Source organism: Marmota monax, unplaced genomic scaffold (assembly GCF_021218885.2).
Source record: "Marmota monax isolate L192 unplaced genomic scaffold, Marmota_monax_Labrador192_F-V1.1 WCK01_AAM20220418_F8-fsc00004, whole genome shotgun sequence".
Classification (NCBI taxonomy): Eukaryota; Metazoa; Chordata; class Mammalia; order Rodentia; family Sciuridae; genus Marmota; species Marmota monax.
This window is the reverse complement of record NW_026692881.1, coordinates 8,212,519-8,237,982: the sequence shown is the minus strand read 5'-3', so window position 1 is coordinate 8,237,982 and position 25,464 is coordinate 8,212,519. Positions and strand designations below refer to the sequence as shown.

Here is a 25,464-nt window from a genome sequence, read left to right as displayed (position 1 = left end):
TTCTCAATACTTCCCTTTGCAAATTCACTTGGGATTTTTAAAAAGAAAGGAAAACTTAAAAAGGAACCCGTTGAAGCTTATTTGGATAAATGATGAATTAAGGCAGCCCTAAGCCGTGTGGTTTTGTCTGAGTTTGCTCAGTTCTGCCTAGAAGTTGTGTGGCTTAATGGGGAAAGGTGCTGCCAATTTAGGACACAGCAGAAGGATTTTCAGCAGTGACTCCTCCCATGTTGTGGGTCCCTGATAAGGTTCCCAGGGTTTTGTTACCCAGGTAGCTTTATCATGCCATGGGCATAATGGTAGAAGACACCTCTGAAGGCCAAATGGAAGGCACAGAATTAATATCAGGAGAAAGGCACAGGATGGCTCCTTTCTTACCAGGAACAGTATTTGCTGTTACTTCCCTTTTAGTTCTTAGTGCCAGCAGGTTCTCTTTTAAACAGAACTAACAATGATTTGCCATTTCCCAGCCACCCACACTGAATTTTTACCATTTGTTTATTTATTTATGAAAGTCTCCTTTTGACTCATGGTGATTCTTGCAAATAAATAAATCACCGTTGCAGACATTTGTTAAGTTACATGGAGCAACAAAACAGTTTTTAAAGTGACGAAAAGGCTTTTCGATCATGAAATCAATGAAGAGCAATTTAATGCCTACGTTGTGTCAGATATCACATTTACCCCAAGGAAGGAAAACAGACATGGGCCCTGTTTTTCAGGACTTAGGGCTCAACAGATGTCTTCTGCTCCCACAGCAGTAGTCTGAAGGTGAACTGTTGGTTGCTTTTCTAAGTCAGATATAAAGCTGGCTGTATTTTTATGGCCTTTGAGCTTAGGATAGTTTTTATATTTTTAAATGCTTGAAAAAAATTCAAGAGAATATTCATATTTTGTGAAACGTGGAAATGACATGAAATTCAGACTTCAGTTTCCATAATTAAAGTTTATTGGAACCTAGCGCGGCCCACTCATTTATGTATTGTACATGGCTGTTTTGTGCTGCCATGGCAGAGCTGAAGAGGTGCAGAGACTATACAGTTGGAAAAGCATAAAATGTTTATTATCTGGCCCTTTAAAGAAATAATATTTTCTGAACTGTGTTCTAGAAGACTTTCAGGTACTATCACTTTATGCCTTGCGATTCTAGCCATCTCTTAAATTTCTGAGAGACTCACTAACCCCAAACAGCCCCTTCTCTCTGCATGGTATGGCATACGGGGCAAGGCATTGGCATGTTTATAAGCATGTTTGAATTTTCCTAAGCCACAAACTAGTGTGTGCAAGAAATATATAACATTATTTTTTCCTAATTCAACATAATCCACTTAATACCATGCGACCCTGATTCTTTCTAGAAATCCTCTGTGTTTTCTCAGTCTTTTCATCTTAAAATTCAACTAATTCTGGCTTTGCTCTATTGTCTCCCTTCTCCTCTAGGTGGCAGCTGTGTGGGATAGTCTACATGGCATGCGGGCAAGGGCTGCCTCTCCTGAGCCTATCCTGCCTCTGGTTACCGGCACTCCAAGAGTGTCCCTGACCCCACCTGGTCTTGTTGCTTTCAGTTGTAAGGTCCCTTTGTCACCTCTGCCAGATACCTGGGTCTAGTGCTTTGCTAACCTTGACTTCTTCCCAAGCGTGGAAACTTTGTGCTGCTCTTTTGTTTTCTCCGGGGCTGTTGGAGCTGAGTTGATAAGCCCAGCCTTATCTAACCCTGCCTGGTACCCCAGGACCTGGGATGGGAATCAGGTCTGCCTGATAAGGTCCTTGCCCTTAAGGCTGCCAGTCAGTGAGCTTCTTGAGTGGGAAACGGCCACCGAGCCTCTTGCTCCACTGCAGTGGCTTCTCATGAGTTGGAAGAACAGGATGTTTTCTCTTTCAAGGCTGTGGTCTGGGGAGGGAGAAGCAGGCTTCTGCTCCATAGGCCTTTCAGAAAGGAGCCAATTTGTCTTTCCCTGTTCTAAGCATGCTTTAAGCAAGCTCAAGTCGAACCTATTGGCTCCACTGGATTCAGTAACCTCAGGCTCTGGTTAGGCCAGATGGAAAATCAGTCCTGGAAAAAAAAAAAAAAAGTGAAAAACCAAGGCAGAAAAAGTCATTACCCCTCCCCACCCCCCATAAATCTAAACACACTAAGCCCATTGAGAGACTTGCCAGGAAAATGCGATTTTCAGTTTTCTCTGTGGGTTCAATTTATCTTACTGCTCAGTAGTCAAGTTGAATTAGATCCAGAACCAGATACAATTCAACCCTTTTTATTTGAAGGGAGCCGCCCCCACCTTCCTGTCGGTGGCCTCACTGTCGTATCCTAAGGACTGGTATTTCCCACATTAGGAATTGCAGCCTGTCTTCCTTTTAGATATCCGGATTGCGTGCCACTTAAGTTTCCCTCTCTCAGATAAATGAGTAATTGCATCTTTTCTGCTATGCCTCACTACAGATGAGAAACTCTCAGGATTGCATTTTACTTCACTGAGTTTTGCGTTTTGAAGATGGCAATTCTGCATCTTACGATCAACCTTGGCCTGAAGCACAGTCTCATCTATCATCCAGACCATTCAAGTTCGGGGGTTTGGAAGATATGTAATAGAATGGAATATAAAGAACAACACACTTGTCTAGATGACTTGAGTGGCCACGTTCACCCTACTGTTGAGGATGTGATTAGAATATGCACTGGAATACCCATACTTCCATAATGCTACCACAATTATATGCAAAATAAAACACACAGAGCATCCCCCCCCCTTTTTATTGGCAATGATTATAGTTGTCATCCTAAAGCAAGGAACAGACTAGAATAGATGAATCCAGGTAGATTTCTTATCTAAATGGCCATACGGAAATTAATTTACAGTTTTTCCTGTGGAAACAACTTGTTTTCTCACATTTTTTGCCCAAGTGAAGATGGGTGTCTGAAGGCAGATTCCTTCAGGATAGAGTGAGAGAAACCTTTCTTCAATCTCCCTTGGGTAGTTTTAATATATATAATCAAAAGTTTTTAACATGCCTCCATCGAGAAATGGAACTTGATTCCCTTCCTCTGAAATATGAAATGGACTTAGTAATTCAATTCTAATGAATAAGAATATGGCAGAGGTGACTGTCACTTACAAAGCCTAGAATGTAAAGGTACCAGTGGCTTCCTCTTCATTCTCTTTGATTGCTCACTATGGAAGAAGCCAGTGTCATGTCATGAGGATGCGCAAGCAGTCCTGTGAAGAGGGCCTCATGTGAGGAAATGTAAGTGAGTCACACAGAAGCAGATACTTCACACTGGTCAGGTCTTCAGATGACAGTCTGACCCACATCTTGATTGCCACCCATGAGAAGCTTTGAGGCAGAGCTGCAGGGCTAAGCTGTTCACAGGTTCCTGGCTCACAAAAGCTGTGAGATAATGCATTTGTTGTTTTAAACCACTAAGTTGTCAGTAATTTATTATGCAGCAATAGACAATATTCCCCTCTGGAGAATATTTCATTGGTGATGAGAATCTTATTATATGTGTTATTTATGAATACTTGCATGTTTAATGGTCATAAAAAATAACTAAACAGCTTTCCCAAGGTACAAGGCTGATAAAAAAAAAACCATATTAGTTTATACTTAAGCTTCTTGAACTTGACCAGACATGTTCCTAGATAATTTAAAAGATACATTGAAATGCTCCCCCATATGGGTCATTTGAGTGGACAAAGAGGAAGTGAGGTCCAGCTTTATCAATCCACTTTGTTGTAATAGCAGAGTTAAGAGCATATTGTGATGGTTTTAAATACTCTTGCGCAGTCTTTGACAATCACTACATGAAGAGCTGGGACCAATCGTGTTCATTTGATTGTAACCAGTATGTGGCTCAGTAGACACGCCCAGCCAGTATCAACCACCAGACACATCAGTGAAGATACCTGCTAGTAAGTATGGCCCCCGCCATCAACTCCCTCCCTACTATCAAGTGACCCTCCAGCTTGAGTCTTCCAACTTGAGGCCCCAGATGTCATGGAGCAGAGACAAGGTGTCCCCACAGGAAGGTGTGCAAAATCTTGTCCCACAAAATCTATGAACATGACAAAATTGCTCTTTTATAGCACTAAATGTCATGGTAGTTCATTACATAGCAATAGAAACCAGCACAGACATATACAGCTTTTTTTCTTCTTTCAGATTAGTTTAAACGAATCCAATTCAGAGATAAAAACTAACTAGCCAAGAATTTTAAGTTGTGACATTTAGAAGACTTACCGTTTGGTTAAGGATGGCCATGTGAGAGACCAAGTACAGAGACACCAGGTTTTCTGCTATCTTGCTTTATGTTGTAGATTGCATATCTCTCAAGGAGAACATTTAAAAACTCAGTAGACATAGAGATAAAATGAGTAGATATATAGTTTATCTTTGAATCTTCCCCCCGACTTAAAAAAATTTGTAATTTTGAAAAACTTCACAGAAACAGCAAATACCACCACCACCACTCAGAATTCGTCCAGAGTTAACATTTTTTTGCTTCCTATATCTTTAAATAAGGAATGAGCTATCAAATACATTTAGAGCTCTCTACTCTCACCCAATTCTACTTATGCCATCCCTGGAGATAATCACTATCCTGATGTTAGTATTTCTCCCTTGCCTTTGACCTTTTATTATTTTTAGAATAAATAGTTCTGTGAGTTACCTTATAATTGTATGTATTGAGAGACAGTTTTAATAATATCATCATGAATAAATAAGTTGTTTTGGTTAAGATGCTATAGACAAACATTTGCTCTCTTACTTCCTAATGAATTAAAATTTTTAGGATACGTGCTCTCCATCTAGTGGTAAAAATGGGATAACCATAGGTGCACTTGTGTCTGATGTAGAGGGATGAATCACAGAAAATGACTTCTGGGGTAGGACCCTCTTCTAGTATATATGAAGGATATGCAGATGAGTAAAAGGCAGACTGTGGCCCTCAGGGTGCTACACTCCATGGAATAATTAGCATGCAGTCGTATGATGGACACATGTGAAAGCTCAGAGAAGAAAAGACACGTGGCCAGGTCATACAACTAGTGATTAGCTGAAGAGTAAGTCAAATTCCACCTTTCTGACTTGAAATCCCATTCTCTAAAGTGCAGATAGTACTTTAAAATGTCATTTTAATATTACAACAAATACTAATTTCCTATGAAGTGGAATGCAAACCTTGATAAATTAAAAGGATTAAAGAGAAGAATCTTCAAATAAATTTAGTTTGTTTCTTGGGCTGCTCCACAAATTTAAATCCAGAAATTTCTGCATTTAGAAATCCCTGGGAACCTTGAAGAACCCAAAGAAGCTCTGCTTGGGGATAGCATCCTAGCATAGAGCACAGGAGGGTTTGGAGAATAAAGTATGGTGCTCAAAAGACCACCAGAAGCCACGATACCAAATATGTTACTATCCAGTTCAGACCAGACAGACCAAACACTGAGCCTATCAACCAGCTTAGCCATAATGAGTCCTATCTTCTTCTTCATGACAAAAGAAGCTATGTGTCCTAGAAAAAAAGAAATGAAGGACAGGGTTTAATAAACCATGTACTAGATATTCCTTTACCATGGAACATGGCCCAAGCCTGTTCTTTTATGCTCCTGCCTTCATAATTCTCCCAAACCATAAATTTATCCTCCACTTAATTTCTGGACTGGACTAGAATCCAATCATGATTTCTGTTGCATCTCATTGGTCCCCTGGTCCTACTTTGAGGAATAGAGAGAGAAGAAAGTATGACTAGGGCAAAAAGCCCAGAAGATATGGGTCTTACTGGAAAGGGAATTTTCTGGATAGAAGAGCATACAATTTGTTTGGACATGGATTGGAAAAGAAGGCAGTAACAGCATGGTGGGTGAGGGGGATAGCAAAGAAATCAAGGTTAGAGAGGAAACGGGGAGGGAGGCTCAGTTATGGGGAGCAAGGAAGAGCTGCTATGCCTTCCATGTCTAATAGCAGTTAGGAGCTGTTGGAGGATTTTTAGGCAGTGAAGGAGAGGCCTGTGACAAGATAGATTTGTGTTTTCCAAAGATTACCCTGGTGGGATAATGAATTCTAGGATGGAAAGACATGAAGCAGAGAGGCTGAAGATTTCCCAGTGGAAGGGGATTTAGATGGTGGTAGTGTGAGTGGGAGCAGTTGGTGAAGATGGAAACGATTTTGAACATTGTTTGTAGGCGAAGGACTCCTTCTGATATTATCTAGCCCAACTCCCTCATGTTACAGATGAGGAAGCTGCGGTTCAGAGAGGTCATTTTGGGTCAACGTCTGTGTATGGCAGAACTACCACTCTGATACAGGCTCTTGACTTCCAGCCCAACACTTCCTGTTGGACTACACAACTTTCTATTATTTTTATGTTTATATGTCTTTATCCCTTTCACCAGATTATGAATTTCCTGAAAGCAGAGAAGCTGCCTTACACTTGAATGACTGATTAACTTTTATTTTGCAAGTGCTGTCAGCAAGCCGCTTGGTAGATGAAATGTGGTGAGGCACAGTCCTTCAGTCCCAAGATCACTCAACTCCAGGCACACAGAGGGAGCTCCTTGCCCCTTCTTCAATCGACATGAAGTTGAATTATGCATAAGCTTTCCCACTGACATAAAATAAAATCCTATTGAGATTCAGATTCCAAGAGGAAGTTCAGAACCATGCTTAAGAGAAGAGGAAATAAGGAGAGGAAATCCACATCAATTCTTTATGGAGGAAAAGACAAAGCCTTTATAGGAACTGTCCCAGTGGGCCCTGAGTCAGGAAGCATTTGCAAACACTCTTCCCTGAACCTGACCCAGGGAGGAGTTTCCCATGGGTTTAGCTGAGGGTCTACATACCCGTCAGGACTTGGCAATGGAGATGGTGCTGGAAAGGGTGAATGAATGATAAGTAATTCCAGGAAACTCCCTCTCTTTCTATTTCTGCCTCCAGAATGGCAAAATGGGGTTGGCTGAGTCTTTGTTTTAGGAGCTGTTTTTAATCCAGAGGAATACGCAGGACCAAGTCGCAGCTGTAGGGAAGCAAACCGATAGGCTGGCTTCTTACACCAGTTTCTGGCTTAGGCTTCAGACTAAAATAAAGTAAAATGAGGGAGAGACTCTAAGTTTACGTATTTTTTGATCTAATTCACTAAGCAACCAAGCAGAAAGAAATTATATCTATAGCCCAACATAAATTATTACCAAGGATTAAGTCATAACCAAGAATAAAGGATGTTCATTTAACACAACCATTTCCTATGTATCTCGCTCAGGAGCTCAGCTTGACAGAGAACTTCTGGAGGGATGTGCAGATTCAGTTCAGGTAAGGGAACCCTTCCCATCTGGTGTGGTTGGCAGGATCCAACACAGCCATCTGGAAAACCTCAAATAAAACAAAGATGCCATTTGGTTTCAGACAGAGTGCCAAACACCTGTGTCTGTTATTAATCATGAAGTTATTGAAAATTAGCTTTGAATAGCTCAAGTGCTAATGATGAATGAATTAAGATCACTCCCTGTACTTTGTACTCAACCTTTCTCGAGGTATGTACAGTGTTGGCTAAGGCCCTGCTTGGACCAGTTCTGTTTTCCGGTCTCTCAGCCTCTCCTTCTGTGTCCTTCTCACTCCCTCTCTGACAGCTGGTACCTTCTTGCTGCAAATAGGGTTTCTGGATCTCCCTAACCAGGTTTGCCCACTGAACAATGTCCAATGTTTTTAAGTTATTCCTTTACTCTCCCTCAATTCCATAAATCTTCCTACTTTCTCAGAACACTGTTTTCCTGAAGCTGTTCAAAGGAAAACAATCTGACTGAATTCATTCACACTATACATTGGATGGCTTTTGTGTTGCTTCCTCCAATATTGAAAGGGATAGATCTTTATTTATTTATTTTTATGTGGTGCTGAGGATCGAACCCAGTGCCTCACATGTGCTAGGCAAGCGCTCTACCATTGAGCTACAACCCCAGCCTCCAAATGGATAGATCTTAATGGTAGAATGTAGTGGGAACAAGGACTACTCTCTAGCACTTTGAACATTATTATGTATTTTTCCCCATCATTTTTATCAGCTTTTAATTAATATAATTGTTTTAAAAACTGATTAATTTATCAATAATTCTTTTCAATTGGATGACAAGCTGTGAGAGAATAAGGCCAGGTCTATTCACCTTTCCTCATCTAGACCACCATGACTATCTCAAGAAGGAGACTAGTAAATACTTCTTGTGTGAATAAATGAATGAATGAGTTGAATTTTCTATTCCAAGTGAGTCAGATATTTTTCATATCAGCTTCTAAGCACAAAACCAGAAAAAAAAAAGAAAGAAATAGTCTCAGGAAAATTGAAAGATTTTTGGGGGGGAACTGAAAAATCACCAACTTAAAAAAATATATAGCACTATGTACAAATTTCTTTCAACTAAAAAAGCATAGACTTCCCTGAGGCTGACAGATAGGTTTCAAGGAAGCAAGCCCCAATTACTTAATACCCTTTGCTTACAGAGCACAGCTCTCCTCAGATAGGAAAAATGAATCAAGACTATTCTTCCCCACTTCCTTTCCCTCTTCTCTGATGAGAAGAGCAATTTGAACCTCCAGCTGGAGCCCCGTGTTCTCAGCTCTCACACTGGCCTTTTCGTCACCCACCCCTCTCACTTCCATCCGCTTCCCCACATAGACTCATAGACTCCCTCTCTAATCCCTTCTTTCTCTCTGGCTTCCTTGGTGATAAGACACAGGATTAGGATGCTGTATATAAAATTTGCCAGTTTTGCACAGGGCTCACCCTGTGCTGCAGAGGTGTCGTTGTTCTGTCTGGATTTCTATGAAAATGAGATAAAATTTATGTAAAAGAGTTGGGTTTGTAGTAGGTACTCAAAACACACAATGTTTTTTCTCCTTGCTTTTAGTTGATTCAAATACTTCTGAATCCATCAATGACAGCTAAAAAGAGAAGCTGTTTGTAATTAATTAAATTGAAAAACAACAACAACAGTGAAATGGAATTAGAAATGTACAAATGTAAATATGTGACAAAGGACTAAGAAATTCGAAGTGGCCATGGCCTGTGATTCCCTAGAATGGAAGACTTCTTAAAGGGTGATTTATCTTTAAAATATAGTTCAGGTGTTTTTTTTTTTTCTTTCTTTCTTTTTTTTTTTTTTATAGTTCTACTGTTGCTATGGAAATTGCCTCTGTAGGAATGTGTGCAAATGCAGAATGGATTGCTAGTTGCATGAATAGGGAGGTGTGGGCAAGGGGCAGGCATGTTGACACTTGTCAGTCTGCAGCTTTGGGCCTGAAGAGAAAGAAATAGAATGTGGCTGAGGAACATGAGGGAATGCTGTGGGATCGGCACCACCATAGCTATCTCACTGCCTGACAGACCCGGAGTGAGACCTTCTAGAATCTCTAAATCTCCACTCCACTAATTAGGGAGACCATTGTGTCTGTTATCTCAGAATTTTCATTCATACCATCACCTTTCACTGTCAGTGTCATTCTGGTTTAGTTGATAAACCCAAAAGTCACCAGATCACTACAGAATATAATTTCCCCTATAAAATGAGAGCAGCACACTGAAATGATTTGTCACAGCTTTGATGATTTTTTTTTTTAAGCACAGGACTTAAGTCATTTATAAAGCTACTTTCTGGGTAAGAAGTATCTCTTCCTTTCCCTGCACTTCTCTTACTTCTGTCACTGCTTCAGTTGAACAGCTGTGCTTCCTGCCCACCCAGAAGAAACAAGTAGTCTTATCATCTCTCGAGGAGAAACTAAAGTTGTGTTGAGTCATGCAACTGGGGAATCTGCTAGCCTCATTCTCTCGTCAAGTCAGTAGCTCTTACATGTCAGCCTTCCCAATTATATATTTCAGATTTTTGTGCTGCAAAGAAAACAAAGCAAATGATTACACATAGAGAATCCTAGGCAGGTATATCATCCATAGCTGCTTTCTGGGAGTAATCTCAAAGAAAAAGGGAAGTGTTAAAAGGACACTGGGAACATTAACAGAATCATGGGGGCAGGCTAGAGAACCAGGTACAGAAATTGAGGAAGCACAAAGTGGGATTGGATAGCCAGACCAGAGCCAGAGTCAATGCCACAGATGCCCAATTTGGATACTGCTGCCCCTGCTGGTAGGCATTGGATCCCATGGTGGCAGTACAACCATGACTGCCCAAAACTGGTGGCTGTTGCTGACTTTGCTGCTACTGACAGAGGGATAATCCATGATCCCTTCTTCTTTGCTTAAGTAACCTCTGATTCAATGTCCTAGATTTATGCATCTTATGGGCCAAGACAATTGTTGGTACCCAGGTTCTAGTAGCAATTTAAGGCCTGAAGAGTGAATATCAGCCCTTTTCATCATCTATAGAAGAATTCTGTCTCCCACTAATTTCTCCAACCTTGGCAAGAAATTCAAATCCACCTTAGCCTAGAAAATATCCGCTATGTGAGTATTTACCTTGAGAATGTAAAGGACTCCACTCATAACCTTTAGAAATAAGATCTCTGAAAGTCTATTGAAAGCAAGGTCTAATGTTCCAAAATAAAGCCTTAAAGCAGAGCTCTCTGATGTGATTCTATAACCCGTAAAATCAGAAAAATGAGAAATTATACCCCATCAATGTATGACATATCAAAGTGCATAAATGATTCTATCATCATGTATAACTAATTAAAACAATTTTTTTCTAATGTCAAAAAGGAAAGTGAAAGGAAAAGGAAGAAAAAATACTAAGAAAGGAGAAAGGGTTCTTAGGGGCAGGGAAGTCAACAGTCTTGGATGGAGGAAGGGGTATATTTACTATTTTCACCATTCACAGAAAAGGGATGTAATCCAAGGGGCAGAAATGATTGAGTCAAGGAACCCAGAATTCCACCCAGAGAAAGGCAGAAATGTAACCTGCAATGAAGGAAAAGAGTGCTATGGAAAACTTAGGGCCCCAGGAGAGTGGTGTCCTCCAGAAACCTTGAACACCTGGGTGGCCCACCCAGCAGGCTTGACTCAGAGGCACCCTCCAGGAAGGAGGAGACAAATGGAGCTTTGATGCAAAAGACACAAGAAGGGTCATCTAATTATGGGACAGGCCAGCTGTCAGGATGAGAAATTTGCCAATGTGTCACTTGGCTGCAAGTGATAGAAACCCAACACTAACTAGCAAGGGCAAAAAGAGAATTTACTGGCAGGGTAAGGGGGTGCTTCATGTCTTTTGCCAACAGGGGGGAGAAGGGGCAAGCTGGGCCTCAAAGATCAAATGTCCCATCTTGTGTCTCACCTCTGCTTCTCCCTGAAGAGAAGAGGCACCACTGCCTTGACTTGTGGACCAATATCTTTGTCCTAGTAGGAGCAGGATGGCTCACAAGGCCAAAGTCTTGTCCGGTGGCTTCTTCCCTTAGAAAGGAGATCATCCTATTCTTTCAGTCCTAGTTCTATAGAAATAATCTAAGGAGACCGACCCACTCAGGACAGGTGTCCCAGTTTAAGTTTCTGACCATTTTATAAGAATGTAGAACTTTATTTATTTATTTATTTTTATGGGGGTGCTGAGGATCAAACCCAGTGCTTCACATGTACCAGGCAAATGCTCTACCACTGAGCTACAACCCCAGCCCCAAGTTTCTGACCATCTTAAAGGACAATTGTTAGTTGTGAGCAATCTGCTTGCATTTTTACCTACCCCTCAGGTGATCAGTTGTGGATAGCAAATTGGGTCTTGCTCGTCCATCTTGGGATTCTTTTTCCCTGGATCTGCCAGGTATTCAAGGAACAAGGCCCTGTCACAAAAACAAGACTGCTGGGGTCCCATCCCTGAAAGTCAGTGCTGTTCTCATAGAAGGGAGAATTCCTGCAAGCTCCAGTTGGTGTCTGTTAACATCCAGCAGTCTGGATGGGAATAAGAGCATGGTCTTTTTCTGGGAGGAAAGAGAAGGCCCCTATCTTTAATACCCTTCTTTGTTTTTCCTGATACTAAGGCAGTGAGCTTGAGAGAAAGCATTCTTGAGAGCCCCTGAGTAACCAGGACAACGCCTCATCACCTCTGGGTAATCCTAGGTCCCTTGTGGGTACTGCATGGTGGTGGGATTGAAAGCAGCCTGTCACCAACTCAGCTCAAGAAAGTTCTGGCAAGAAGCACATCTGCAGTCTGAGCATGGGCAAGGGCCCATGGTGCTTACCTTACAACAGAGCACTATCCGAGTCTAAGGAGGATCTGGGGCAAGGGAGACAGGCACCAAAGCCCCCGAGAACAAGGGGTCCTGATGGTGATGCTTAGGGATGGTCAGGGGCTCAGTCAGTGTTCAATTTATTATCCCAAGTTCCCTCACCATCCCTGTAAAACCCTGATTGGTTTTACAAGGAACCGGCTTGAAATTAGGCAGATACAAAGCAAGTTTATCTTTCCTGCCCACTGCTGCTCACTCCTAGATAACACATTTCTAAGGTCACAGTCAAATTTACATTTGAAAAGTGAGAAAAAAAAAAAAAACACAATCATTCTGTATTTATGTTCCAAGCAACTGCCAGGAGGGATTCTTGATGGAACTGACTTAATCACAGTTGTTTTGATATCATACAAATGGAGCTGTAACTCCGGAAAAAAGTCAGCAGGCATGTACCTGAGCTGGCAGGCATGTTCTCGTGTAAGCTACGGCTCCCGACCTGGCCTTGCTGAAACCAAACCCTAAAAAGAACACCTGTGATATTAAAATTGTAGTTCTTGGTGATGGTAGAATTTTCACGTCCTAACCTGAACTTTGATAATTGGGAAAGACAAGTAGAAGCTCCTGAATTACTGCAGTCAAGTTTATCCTTCGCTGTTCAGGGGAGTTGAGATTGGCATCTCCTTCCTAAGTTACAGGTACAACTGAACATTTTACATGAAGTTCTGTTGCAGGACCCAATTAAGTTTGTGTTCCATCCAACTCCTTGTAATGAGTCATGGCCTAACAGCCTTCTTCTATGGGAAAATGAAGCTACACAAGTGGATTTTAACTGTCATTTGCTGTTCGAAAATGCCTTTGGTTCATCTTTTTCTACTTTCACTCAAGTTTCTTACTTTTGGACACATTTTTACTTAAAAAAAATTAAAGCTCTATCCTTTTAGGGATATATGTCAACATGTCGACTGCTTTGTCACATTCTTTGCTAATGCCAATGTCATCAGAATTTAAAAAGCTGAAGCAAGGAATTGCATTTTGGAATGAACGCCACGTGAGTAGTCAGGGCAGACAGCCAGAACCTTCTGGTGAAGAGAATGAAAGCAGAACTGTGGTGGAGAGCATTTAAATCCCCTTTACAGTTCTGATCTCCTCCCCCCTTTCCCAGCCTCTGTGGCCGATTGGAACAAAGGTGGTGTCATATTCCCTGGGCACGCTGCCACCACTCTTTTTTTTTTTTAACCCCAGTCTTTTTTTTTTAAGACTGTATTTTTTTAGAGCAGCTTTACGTGTACAGAGAAATTGCGAGGAAGGTACAGAGATTTCTTTCCCATACACCCCCTGCTCCCACACATGCATCACCTCCCCCATCACCAATATTCCCCACCAAAGTTACAACTGTTCAACCTACATCGACACACTCTTCGCACCCAGAGTCCAGATTTTACATAGGTTTGCTCTTGGTGCTGTCCACTCCGTGGGCTTGAACAAATATACACTAACATGTACGTAACCAGTGTGTGAAGAGTAGTTTCACTGCTTTAAAAATCCTCTGAGCTCCATCTAGTCTCCTCCCCGCCCTTAACCCTTGGCAACCACTGGTCTTCTGTCTCCATAGTTGTGCCTTTTCCAGATGCCAGTTTGGAATCACACAGAGTGGCTTTTTTCACTTAGTATATGCATTTGTTTCCTCCATGTATTTTCATGGTTTGACGGCTCCTAGCTTGCCACCGCACAGTCAGTATAAGCACCAAGATTTCACTCTTCCTGTCTACCCTCCCCTCCATGATGCACACATTTTAGGATCATTTCCTTGCCACCGACTTCCCCTGTGCAGGGGAAAGAAAAGCATGTTACACAGCAAAGTTTAAACATCATACTTCTCCATTGGCTTCCTGGCACCCAGTGTCCTGCTTGGGCTTAGAGATTTCTTGGTTTTTATTTTTTAACTTAAATAATTTTTTTATTGGTGCATTATAATTATACATAATAGGAAATTCATTATGCCATGTATTCATATGTGCACATAACCTAATTTGATAATGCTTATTCCCCAGAATTTTCCCTATCCTTCTTCTCCCCCTTCCTCCTGATCTGCCTGCTGATTTCTCTTTTATATTATTGCTGTTTCAGTTAGTACATTGTTATCATATACATGTATATATATATATATATATATATATATATATATATATGCAGAATTCATTGTGGCATATTCATACATGGACATAATGCATTGGCCACCATGTGGTCTGCATTTTAAATTTTCTTTTCAAGTAGCCATTATCAACAGATTCAGTGTGTAGGGCCATGAAGGTAAGCATACTCTGTGTATCTGTCCTTGGCTGGAATTTCTCTTCCACACTCACAGTGATGGCTAAAGTTTAGAAACTATTCATATTGGACATTTTTACATCAGAAAAAGTCCAGAAACGTCTCTCGGACCCCACATTTCAGAACAGTTAGCAGCAACATGTGAAAAAGTATCCAAGAAGCTATTTCATTTCCATGGCAGCCAGGGCCCAGACGCTAAAGCTTTATAGATTAAAATCAATGCCTGAATTGCATTCAGAAAGCCTGAATTGCCTGTCAGACTTCAGGACCAGCAGCGCAACGTGATAAATGAGGTGAAGAGCCCCATCCAGGCCAGGGAGTGTGTGCCGCATTAGCGAGTACTTGGGTTTCTTTTTCAAAGCAAATACCAAATGGAATGAATTACTGGGAAACAGCAAATGAATGTCAAGAATTTGAGATGCGAGGGTTATAATTTACTAATTACTGGGAAACGATGAACACAAAGTCAGTGTGTGAAAGAATGTGGTAGGAGAAAGCGTGGATCAGGGAGACAAAGAAAGGGAGCAAGGCAGGAGGCTCTTGATTTCCATCCTGATCAAAGGAGATGGATTTTAGAGACATAGACACCTGGTGAAACTCCCAGCTTGGTCATTACTAGTCTGTGTCATAAACTATAATGAGCATTAAATAAGTAGATCCACACCTAAGCTAGTATACAAGCACACAGGAGGCAGTCAATAAATGTTATGGCCCCCTCTTTCCAGTTCCCATTCAATTCCTTTCTCATTTAATGCTGAGAAGCTTGTACTGACTTTGTTCAGTGAGTCAGTGTGAGAGAAGGAGGCTTGCTGCCTCCCACAGCAGGTCATCAACACTTAAAGACAGCCAAGGAAGGGCAGAGCATTGAGGGAGGCACAGAGACACCTTCACAAAGGCTGGGCTCATTATAAAATTGCTCAAATAATCTAACTTCTGATGCTGTTTTCTGTCTATCAATGCAAAATAACAACCCATAGTTTCATTCTCCAGTGTTTCTGCCTTTTTTTTGTGTGTGTGACACTAATGCATTTTCTGAGCCTAGACTGTCCATCAACCTTGTGCTCCTCACAAGGCTGCAATTCCAGGAGCTGAGGTAGAGACTCCCTGGGGCTTCTCCTCTGCCACCAGGGAAAGGAAGGATGTCATCTGAGAGGAACCTTGGACCGATTGAGCAAGACCTGGAATTTCTAGGGAGTCAAGAAACTCAAACATTTCTCTTGACTCATCCAGTAGCCAGTTGTGCAAAGTTAAAGGATCAGACCAGATCATCATTTCCCAAACTATTTTCACTAGTTCTTTTAGAGGCTGTGATGGAATGGCTTGTTGTTTTCCAATATCCACTCTCCCTTTGTTGGTACTGGTATCCTTGATATTTAGCTGTGAAAATGGCTGCTCAGAAGGAAGACCACGTCGCCCCAGGCTTCCTTACCAATGTGATGAGATCCTGGCAATGATGGAAAGCATAGAGTATATGTACCTTCTTGGGAGTCTAATTGGAAAGGAGAGTGTATGCATCCTTCTCCTGGTCCTCCTTTCTCCTGCTAGTGTGATATGTTTGTGATAGTTGAAACTGGAGCAGCTATCTTGGACACGAGTGGGTGCCACATGCCAGGAGGGCAGAACAAGACAAAAGAAAGAACCTGGATCCCTGAGGCTATTAGGAACCCTGCCAAGACTAGACTATCAAGACTGCTTTTATAGGCAAAGGGAAAAGGTCTCCATTAGTCTGAATTTTTTGTTTCTGAAAATTGAAACTTAATCTTAAATAATAGAGATACTAACAGACATCCTACTAAAAATGGTTCCTTGGCCAAATCCTAGAAGTTCTGCATATCACAGACCCTTCTCAAAGATTTGCAACACATGACAGCCTTTAAGAAAGCACATTTCATATAACTTCTCTCCTGAGATTAGTATTCCACAGGCCCTTGTAACTCAGAATGTGGTCCGTCACCCAGGAATTTGTTAGAAATGCAGGATCTCAGACAACGCCAGACCTGCTGAGTCAGAATTTGTATTTTAAACAAGAGTTCCAGGTGATTTGCCACTGGAGTTTGGGAAGCACCATGAGAGACTTCAATGGTGTCCTGTGGTCTTAGTTTGGCAAAAGCAGTGATGTACAGGCAATGAATCTGTCTGGAGCCCCTGAAGCCCCGGGACAGCCTGCGGGATATCCACAGTTTCGAAATGGCTCTGAGCTCCTCAAACCTGAGGCAGCTGCTATCAACTCCATGAGTCTCACTGTTTCATCTCTCAGCTTTGGGTCAAGGTACTTGTTAGATGTCACATTGACTGAGACAAGTCTGTGGCAGGCTTCCTTGTCCTGTGCTTCTGCAGAAGGTCTCCTGCTAGAGTGTGTCCCCTGCTGCTGCACACCTCTATGTCTTACTGCTGCCTTCCTTGGCAAGTTACATATGAATCTATAGGCAAGATGAGAGGGGACCTCCAGGAGACCCAACACAACTTGCCAGACGCTGCAGGAACAGCTGTGTGGGCAAAACATCTGTCAGTCATTTTCAATCACAGAAACTCATCTGGTCTCCTACCTTACACAGTCAAAGCATCAGTTGAATTAGGTCGTATTGGTTGTAAATAGTAATCGATTGGATCAGTTCCATTTGCTTTTTACTTTATGATTTATCTGCAGTAGCAAATTGGAGGAGGTACTAGGCAGTAGAGAAGATCTTGTTCTCTGGAATCATATTTCATGGGTTGGGATCCAGACTTACAAGGTCCTAACTGAAAAACTTCAGTCAAGCTTAACTTCTCCAAGCCTCAGTTTCCTCACTATAAAATGAAGATTAATATGGTATCTACCTTCCAGGTTTGTTGTGTGGGTCATGTGAACTACTGAGATTTGTTCTTGGCACATTGGAAGCATGATATAATAAAAAATTAAAATATATTAATAGATACACACGTTATAATTTACTACTACTGTATCATAATTTGGATTAAAATCAAAATCATGTTACAGAAATCTAAAAATGAGGAAAGAAATCTAAATATTGACAGGGTTTTTCAGCTTTGTTTCTTCCATGGGGAATAGGTAAACTAATGGTCAGTTTTATTAAAGCAAAGCAGACAATTTGAGCATATACACATTTAATAAGCATATACTGAGTGATGAATGCAAGGCACTTGGGGACTACAGTAATGAAGTTCCTGCTGTGTGATTTAGTAGAGGAGAAAGACAAAGGCACAAATATCTTCATTAAAAGACCAATGGAGAGGGGTTGGGGTTGTGGCTCAGAGGTAGAGTGCTTGCCTAGCACGTGCAAGACCCCGAGTTCAATATTTAGCACCACATAAAAATAAAAAAATAAAATAAGGGTATTGTGTTCAACTACAGTGAAAAAATAAATATTTTTTTTTAAAAAAAGACCAATGGAGGAAGTGCCATAATATGTCCTATGAAAGCAGAAAAGCCCACAATAATAACGGGTAAGTGTGCCAGGAATTACATAGGTACTTGAACATTCATTATTCCTTTTGATATTCAAAGCAAGCCTTTGATGGCAGAATAAATCATTCTCATTTTGAAAATCACTAGATGGAGCTTTACAGATATTAAGAAAATTGCTGAGTTCTCATAGATGGTAAGTGAAAGAGTTGGGATTTGAACTCAAGTTTGGCTTTCTCTGTTGCACTTAAGTTGAATGCAAAGAATAACAAACACTTCATGGAGAAGGTAACATTTCAATTTAGCCTTGAAAGAGACTTCGGGTCTTCCGGCAGAATTGGGGATCAGGCAAGGGGTTGTGGGGAGCTGAATAGCAGTGCTGACCCAAGGCAGTGGTGGACAAGGCTGGCAGAAGTCACCAGAGGCCTGTAGAGGTGAAAGAATTGTGAGACTGACAGATGGGAGAGTGAGGGGGGCCACATGGCGGCAGATCTTGAGGAAGAGGTTGAAGAGGGGATGCAGAGGATGCTGTGTAGCCCCAGGTGAAGGCACCAAAATCTAAAACACAAAATCAGACCCAACAATCTCCCTGTGCTTGCAGAGTCAAACAAATCTGGCACAAGCCTGGCCCTCAAGGGCCAGTTTTCAAAATTGAAAGGCAATGGTGTCCACATGAAATATGGATCCAAAGCTGGAGTCACGGAGATCTACTCTGAGTCCAGGTGGGGATGAGGTTGAGGGGACAGAATAAAAAAATTGGCAGAGGGGCAGAGTCAGATGTATAGTTAGCAAATCAAAAAATTTGCCTATAAATTACTAAACAGCTAGATTTTAAATCCTTAAAAATTGCTTGCAGCAGGGAAAAGAGACACATGAACTAGGCATTATCCATAGGTCTGCTTCTGAAGCTTCTAAAATTCAAACAGACAGAATTACTTTCTGCATTTCTTGTGATTTCACTGCATGTAGCCTCACTGCCCACCAGAGCTGCCAGAGCGGGGAGGGCCCAGTGCAGTCAGGATGGTTAAATAAAAACAGTTCTATTTTGGGCACGCTTTAATGACAACCCCATCTTAGAAATATTTTTCCTGTGATGCCTTTTCTGTTCAGTGTCATTGAAAGTGTTTTTAATTTCAAAGAGAGGTTAGGGCACGGGATGTTAATCAATGGAATTCTGGCATGCTTTTCTATGAATGTGACTCATTTTTTATGTTTACCAGTGACAGAGATGAGCTGTTCAACCCAGGCAATATTGTCATTCATGCCTGGTTAATAAAGGAAGAAACAAATGCCTTAGGAAACTCGTCCTGACGTTAGAGGGAGGGAGGAGGACCTATTTTAGGGCTTTAGGATATTTCATTGTCCCCAGGCTGTTCCTGTGAGTCACACACAGGACAGAAATGTGAGGCAGAAAAGGCAAGAGAGCAGAGTCATCCAGACTAAAAAATAAGTTGGGGCTGCAATAGTGGATAATGGTATTTATGTATTCCTCGCTTGCTGGTTTCTGCCTTGCCTTCTGTTATGTATGCAGGGGGGTGCAGCCTGAAATGCCTGCATTTTTGTTCCTCTAAATTCCTGTCCCTGGACACTGCCAGGATTTAGGGTGGGGTCAGCCCAGGGCCATTTTAGCCCCAATAAAGGTCTGTTTTATTAAAGGACTGCTGGTTGCTTGCCTGTTTACTGCTGCCTAATACAACACTTTCTTTATCTCTTTTTGGCTCTGTCCCAAAGAAAGCAGGGAGACTTGCTGCTGCTTGGATCCCAGTTTCCATCTCCAGTCTGGTCTTAAGGGATTTAAGGGCTTGAAGTGAGGAAACACGGGAGCATAGCATTTAGGATGACATTCAGACTAGTTTGCATCCCAATTATTATGAACTACGGTAAAGACACTCTGACCTCCCCCTTGGAGCAGTTTCTTCCACATTTTGAGGAGGAGTTATATATGCCCTGTCATTCATGTGCTCCTCCTTCCTTCCAGTGACAAGGTCCACGTTAGAGTTGACTGGGTGAGAAGTGAAGACTGTGTACATGGAGGGGTGGTTCCCTGGGAAAACTAACTGGCAACTTCTTCCTGTGTTCTCATTAACTTCTCTGGTCCTGATAGTTGCCAAGCTAATAGCCTGGATCAAGGATAAGGCTCAGGAGGATCAGCTTCCTGAGTGTGTGACCACTGCAGTTGCAAGGGCTCTGCACTTAAAAGGGTCATAGCCTTTGTTTAATGAACTGCTGTCATTGGCTTGAAATTTTTTAACATTTTTAAACAAGGGATCCACATTTTGTTTTATACTAGGCTCTGCAAATTATGCAACTGGTCCTGTTTATAAGACCATACCTTCGAGCATTCTTGACTAAGTCAATCAACTGTGAAGATAAATCATCTTTTAGGCTCCCCCAGTGGTGTGCCAGTTCTCAGGGATTAAAGGATGCATAATGGGGCAAATGACAAGTGGGCATGCCTGCTGAATCCTGAGATCTGTCTACAGTGCAGGAATTGAGCTTGTCTATTACATGAAAAGGCAAAATGTGGTGTAGCTGTGAACATGACCACCCTGGCAGAGCCAGAGTGCTTAGAGAAGAGGGTGACTGGCAGTGGCAGGTGTGGCCATGAGGTCAAGGAAGAGGAGTTTGAAGAGGCTTACAAATACGCCCTCGAAGATGTAATTGGAGACCTAGAGAAGCTGTAGATGACTGAAAGCTGGCTGAAACTAAGTAGAGAATTCCAAAAGTGAAATTGGAGATAGAGAACATGTCGGGGGATGGATAGAGTGGAAGAGAGTTGGTGAGGGCTGAATGTTTGTGGATAGATGGCCTGTGACTGTCTGGTGGTCACTGGAAGGCAGGGAGAGCAGAAGGAAGGGGTGAGGAAGGTGAGGGAGGCTGCAAAGGGGAGAATAGAACAGGGAATGGGTACTATATAAGATCTAGCACACATCTAATAGTCTCCACGCTGCCACCTCCACCTCCCTGACAGGCCAGAATCCAGGCTGTGAAGGAGTAAAGCAGAAGGAAGGGGTTAAACTAGGTTTCTGAAAATCTAGACTGGGAACATGGGTAGCAGACTTACTTTGTGGGGATTATTGTAAATATATTTTCTGGATCCTGGACCTCACCATCAGAATCCCTCAGGGCCCTGGAGGTGGAAGAGCAGGAATCTACCCTTAAAACCGGCGTTCTCAGGTAATCTTGATGATATTAAACATTTTAAAACCGGAGGATGGAGAAATACAGCCAGTGGGGACAGCTCAGGCAAAATTTGGAGACCTGAATGCATGGTAAAGTGAGACAGCAGTTGGATAAGGAAAGGAGTGTTGTGGGTCCAGGTCCTCTAGATGCCCAACTGGTCTGAGATGATTGCAGTGCAATCTGTCCCAAAGGCAAAGTGTCTGTTACCAAAGTCCCCAAAGGAGCCTCCTGTCAACCAACTTCCCACCACACCTTACCTTGTTGGGAGAAATTTTCTCCTGTAATCACAGGAAACTAGAACATTTTCAGTGAAGATGATGCTTCTTGCAGTAGTTTGGATCTTGACTGTCCCCCAAAGGCTTGTGTGTTATAGTCATGGTTCCCAGCCCATAGAGTTCCTGGGGGATGGTGAACCTTCAAGAGGTGGAGCCTAGTGGGAGGAAGTTAGGTCATGCCTTAGGAGGAGATATTGTGACTCAGACCCTTCCTGCTGCTTAAGTTTACTTTCCAGTCACCATGAGGTAAGCATCTTCTTTTGCCACATGCTCCCACAATGATGAACTGCCTCACCACAAGCCCCAAAGCAACAGAGCCTACTGACCATGAACCGAAATCTCTGAAACCATGAGCCAAAATAAATCTTTCTCCTGACAAGTGATTATCTCAGGTATTTTGTCACAGTGACGGAAAGCTGACTCACACACTCCTAAAAATTCTATTCTGGTGTATCTTGCTTATGCTTAGAGGCAGTCAGTCTGAAGAAGTTCGAAATAACTCTGACCTTTTGAGGGAGGGTTCTTAAATCAAAATGGAAGACTCATGAGGTGGCTTTATAGAGTGTGCCCAGACCTTGGCTTAGCTCTCCAGTCAAACACATTCTCTGGTCACTTCTTCCTTCTTCAGTCTTACCTCTTGTATGTACTGTCCTCACTTACAGGTATACAGGGTATTTACAGGCCTAGGCTTAGGCAAAATTCTTCTGGGAATTAGACCCAGGGCCTTGTACTTGCTAGGCAAGTGCTCCACCACTGAGCTACATCCCCAGGTATAGGCAAAATTCTTTATTGTTCTTGGTCCAGCCTTTCAGTCCTAGATAAACTTGATCTCTTCTTAGTCCACAGATTCTGCCAAAGTGAATAAGTCTGATAAGACTTCTATTTCTCTAGCTTCCAGATTCTCTTTCGAATCTTTGTTAACTAATTCCTGTTTGATATTTCTCTGATGATTTCTTTCAGAGAAGACTAGTTTTGTCTTAGCTGTCTGGTCTCTAGAGAACTTCTCGATGCACCAATCATTTCACAGTTCCTGAATACTCAGACACAATCCTTTCCAAACTTCAGCGTGTAGACAAATCACTTGGGAATGCACATTTTCATTCAGTGAGTATGGGTTAGGACCTGAGAAACTGCTTTTCTAACAACCTCCCTGGTGATGCCAGTATGACTGTTCCATGGGCCACACAATGAGCAGCGAGCTTTTATAGGAAGAGTAGATCACAATTCTCTTCCATATCGAGCTCTGCCCACTCCAGTTTTTGAGCCTCTATCATTCTCCTTTACATACAGGAACAGAAAAATAGTCTATCTTCAGTTAACCTTGTTTTCCTGCTTTTAGTCAGAATTGATCTCTCCAAATCAATTTCAAATTGCTAATGAGCTGAGATGGGGCATTGGTATCCTCCTACACAGTTTTCCAGGATTTTCTTTGCATTATCTTCTTAAGACTTTATTGAAAATGTCTTATACACAAGGCATATGGCATTATATAGAGAGAAGAACAGTGAGCTGTACCAAGCAGATAACAAGCAGGCTTCCTCCAACATTGGAGAACATGGCAGAGAAGTTTCCAAAGGTTGGCCTTAGAAAGGCCCCACATCTATGCCTCCATACCATTGGCCAAATTGAGCCCTTTGCCACAGCTCTCCCACCCAAATCTCAACTTTCCTCCTGCCTGCTTAGCAATTGTTAAGTGAAAAGGAGCCAAGAATCCCTGACTTTGAAAGAAAATCATATTTTTTTTTCCATTTGTGTAAAGGATTTGAAAACAACACTTATTGCTTATACCGTTTACATTTCAAATGCAAATTTCTTTATTTTTATACTAGGTGGGTGAATTGAGTGAATTAGCTCTCTAAATATGAAGTTTCAGAATTATAACAAATGTTTTACACTAGTAATATTGGAGGATAGGAAAAATGGTTAATATTCAACGTACATCCTCGGTTTCTCCTGACAGCAAACCCTGCTGCTTATTCCTCATGTTCCCCCCTTCAAACCACTGCTCAATTCCCCTTCCTTTCACAGTCAAAGTTTTAGAATGATCTATACTTATTCAGAGGCATCTTTATCCCCACTCTCTCCTTAAGTGTCTGAAGTGGAATTCTATTTTCACAACTTTACTGAAATTGCACTTTTAAGGACATCAGCAGTCTCTAAGTCACTGGATCAAATGGCTCCTCAGTCTCGATTTGCTTTCCCTCTCTAAAGCCAGGATGCTATTAACCTCACCTTCTCCCCTGGCTCCCTGATGGGTGGAGTCTGCTGACTCACCACCTGCCACATCATGTCTAGGCCTTCTTTGCTATTTCCTTTTCCTCCTTCCCCCTCTACTGCACACACCAAGACAAGTACCGATGTTCAGGGCCATTGTTTGTCTATTCTCTTTGCCTTGGGATCTCATCTATTTTACTGGGCTTTAACTATCAGCACAGGTAAATGTTCACCAAATCCACAGCCTCTGGTGCTGACCTCTCTGCAGCTCTACCTCCCCTCTTTAATTGCCTGCTCTACTTCCAGGGTCACCTTCAAACTTCCCTCTGCCCAGTTTTTCTATTGTAGCCAATAATAATTTTCAACCCTGAACTCAAAGTGATTAAGAAATATTATTTTTCTTTAAATCAATATGAATCTGACTCTAGAATCCTTTCCCCCTAAGCTGACAGGAGTTAAATTTCACCCACTGTAGAGGCTAAGCCCTGCCCATCAAAGGTTATGCTAAGATACCCATGAGGTTAAGCAGTGCCAAAGCATTAAGGAAGATTCAAGTTGCCAACAAGATGTTCCTTGCCCCAACTCATGGGCTTCCTTAAGATCAACCCCCTTTGCTACTTCCATGTCACACTTGAGATCTGGAGTGTTTTGGAAATTTAAAAAAGTAGTTTTAATTCTTCCTAGCCTTCCTTTTCCTTATCTTCCTGAAGAATTCTATCCAAAAGGCATCACAAAGTGTAGAGCAAATTTGGTATCTGTGTTAAGAAGAAGAGAAATGAGAGCCTTTGTATTTCCCGAGAGCAAGATGTCAAAGGTCAAGGAGGACAACATGTGCATTGCATAGGAGGGAGCCCAGTGTGGGGACTGGTATGAAAACACAGGGTTCAGGAGGCTTAAGGAAGGTGTTCACAACGGTACTGTGGTTGGTATCAGAGCTCATGGTTTGTATATGTATTGTATGAAGATTTCCTAGCTTAGCCCACTGAGAGGGCCTGAGAGCTGCAACATTCCAACAGTAGTGAGCAACTACAATGCTCAGATCTTGGCTTCTGAATACCATTCTGCACTAAAATGAATGAGACCAACCCACAAACTAGCAACAGGAGGGAACTTCCTTCACCTTAAAGGGGCGTCTACAAAAACTACAGCTTACATATTCTGAATGCTGAAAGACTAAATACCTTTTCCCATAAGATCAGGGACAAAGCAAGAGGTCCAATTGTTTTAGAGAGGTTTTTCCACTGTGGCAACTAAAAGACCTGACCAGAACCACTGTAGAGGAGGAAAAGCTTATTTGAGGGCTCATGGTTTCAGAGGTCTCAATCCATAGACAGCAGGCTCCATTCCTCAGGGTTCCATGCGAGGATAAACATCATGGCCAGAGAGTGGTGGAGGGAAGCAGCTCACATGATTATCAGGAAGCAGAGAGAGAAACTCCACTGGCCAGATAAAAATATATACCCCAAAGCCACACCTGAGATGCCCCACCTCCTCCAGCCACACCCCACCTGCCTCCAGTCACCACGCAATTAATCCCATCAGGGATAATTAACTGATTGGGTTAAGGCTCTCACAACCTGATTGTTTCTCCTTTGAACTCTCTCACATTGTCTCTTTGGGGGGACACCACATCTAAACCACAACACTACTTTCACAACAAATTGTACTGGTAATTCTAGCCTGTGCGAAATACAGGAAAAAGAAATAGCACCTAAATGAAGAAACAAAGATGTAAAAATCTACTAGAAGCAATAAGTGAATTAGCAAGGTGGCATAAAGAATTGGAAATTGAAATTCTAAAAATATTTTGAAATAGAATCCAACTATTTTCAATAATATGAGAAATTAGAAATTCTTAGAAATATATTTGACAACATATCTGCAAAATGTGTGTATCAAAAATAT

At 41.9% G+C, this 25,464-nt stretch overlaps 1 long non-coding RNA gene across 2 annotated transcripts; it reads right to left on the bottom strand.

Annotated features, from left to right (window-relative positions):
* Positions 1-946: 946 nt before the first annotated feature.
* LOC124096512 (uncharacterized) lies at positions 947-21,456 on the bottom strand. Of its 2 annotated transcripts, none has more exons than XR_006852870.2 (5): positions 21,328-21,456; positions 7,188-7,368; positions 6,843-7,075; positions 3,115-3,387; positions 947-2,053 (listed from the first exon to the last, which is right to left on the bottom strand). It is a non-coding gene; the product is annotated as an uncharacterized LOC124096512 (long non-coding RNA). The 2 variants fall into 2 exon arrangements; XR_006852871.2 differs by having other exon boundaries at positions 948-2,053; positions 3,115-3,215.
* Positions 21,457-25,464: the final 4,008 nt, after the last annotated feature.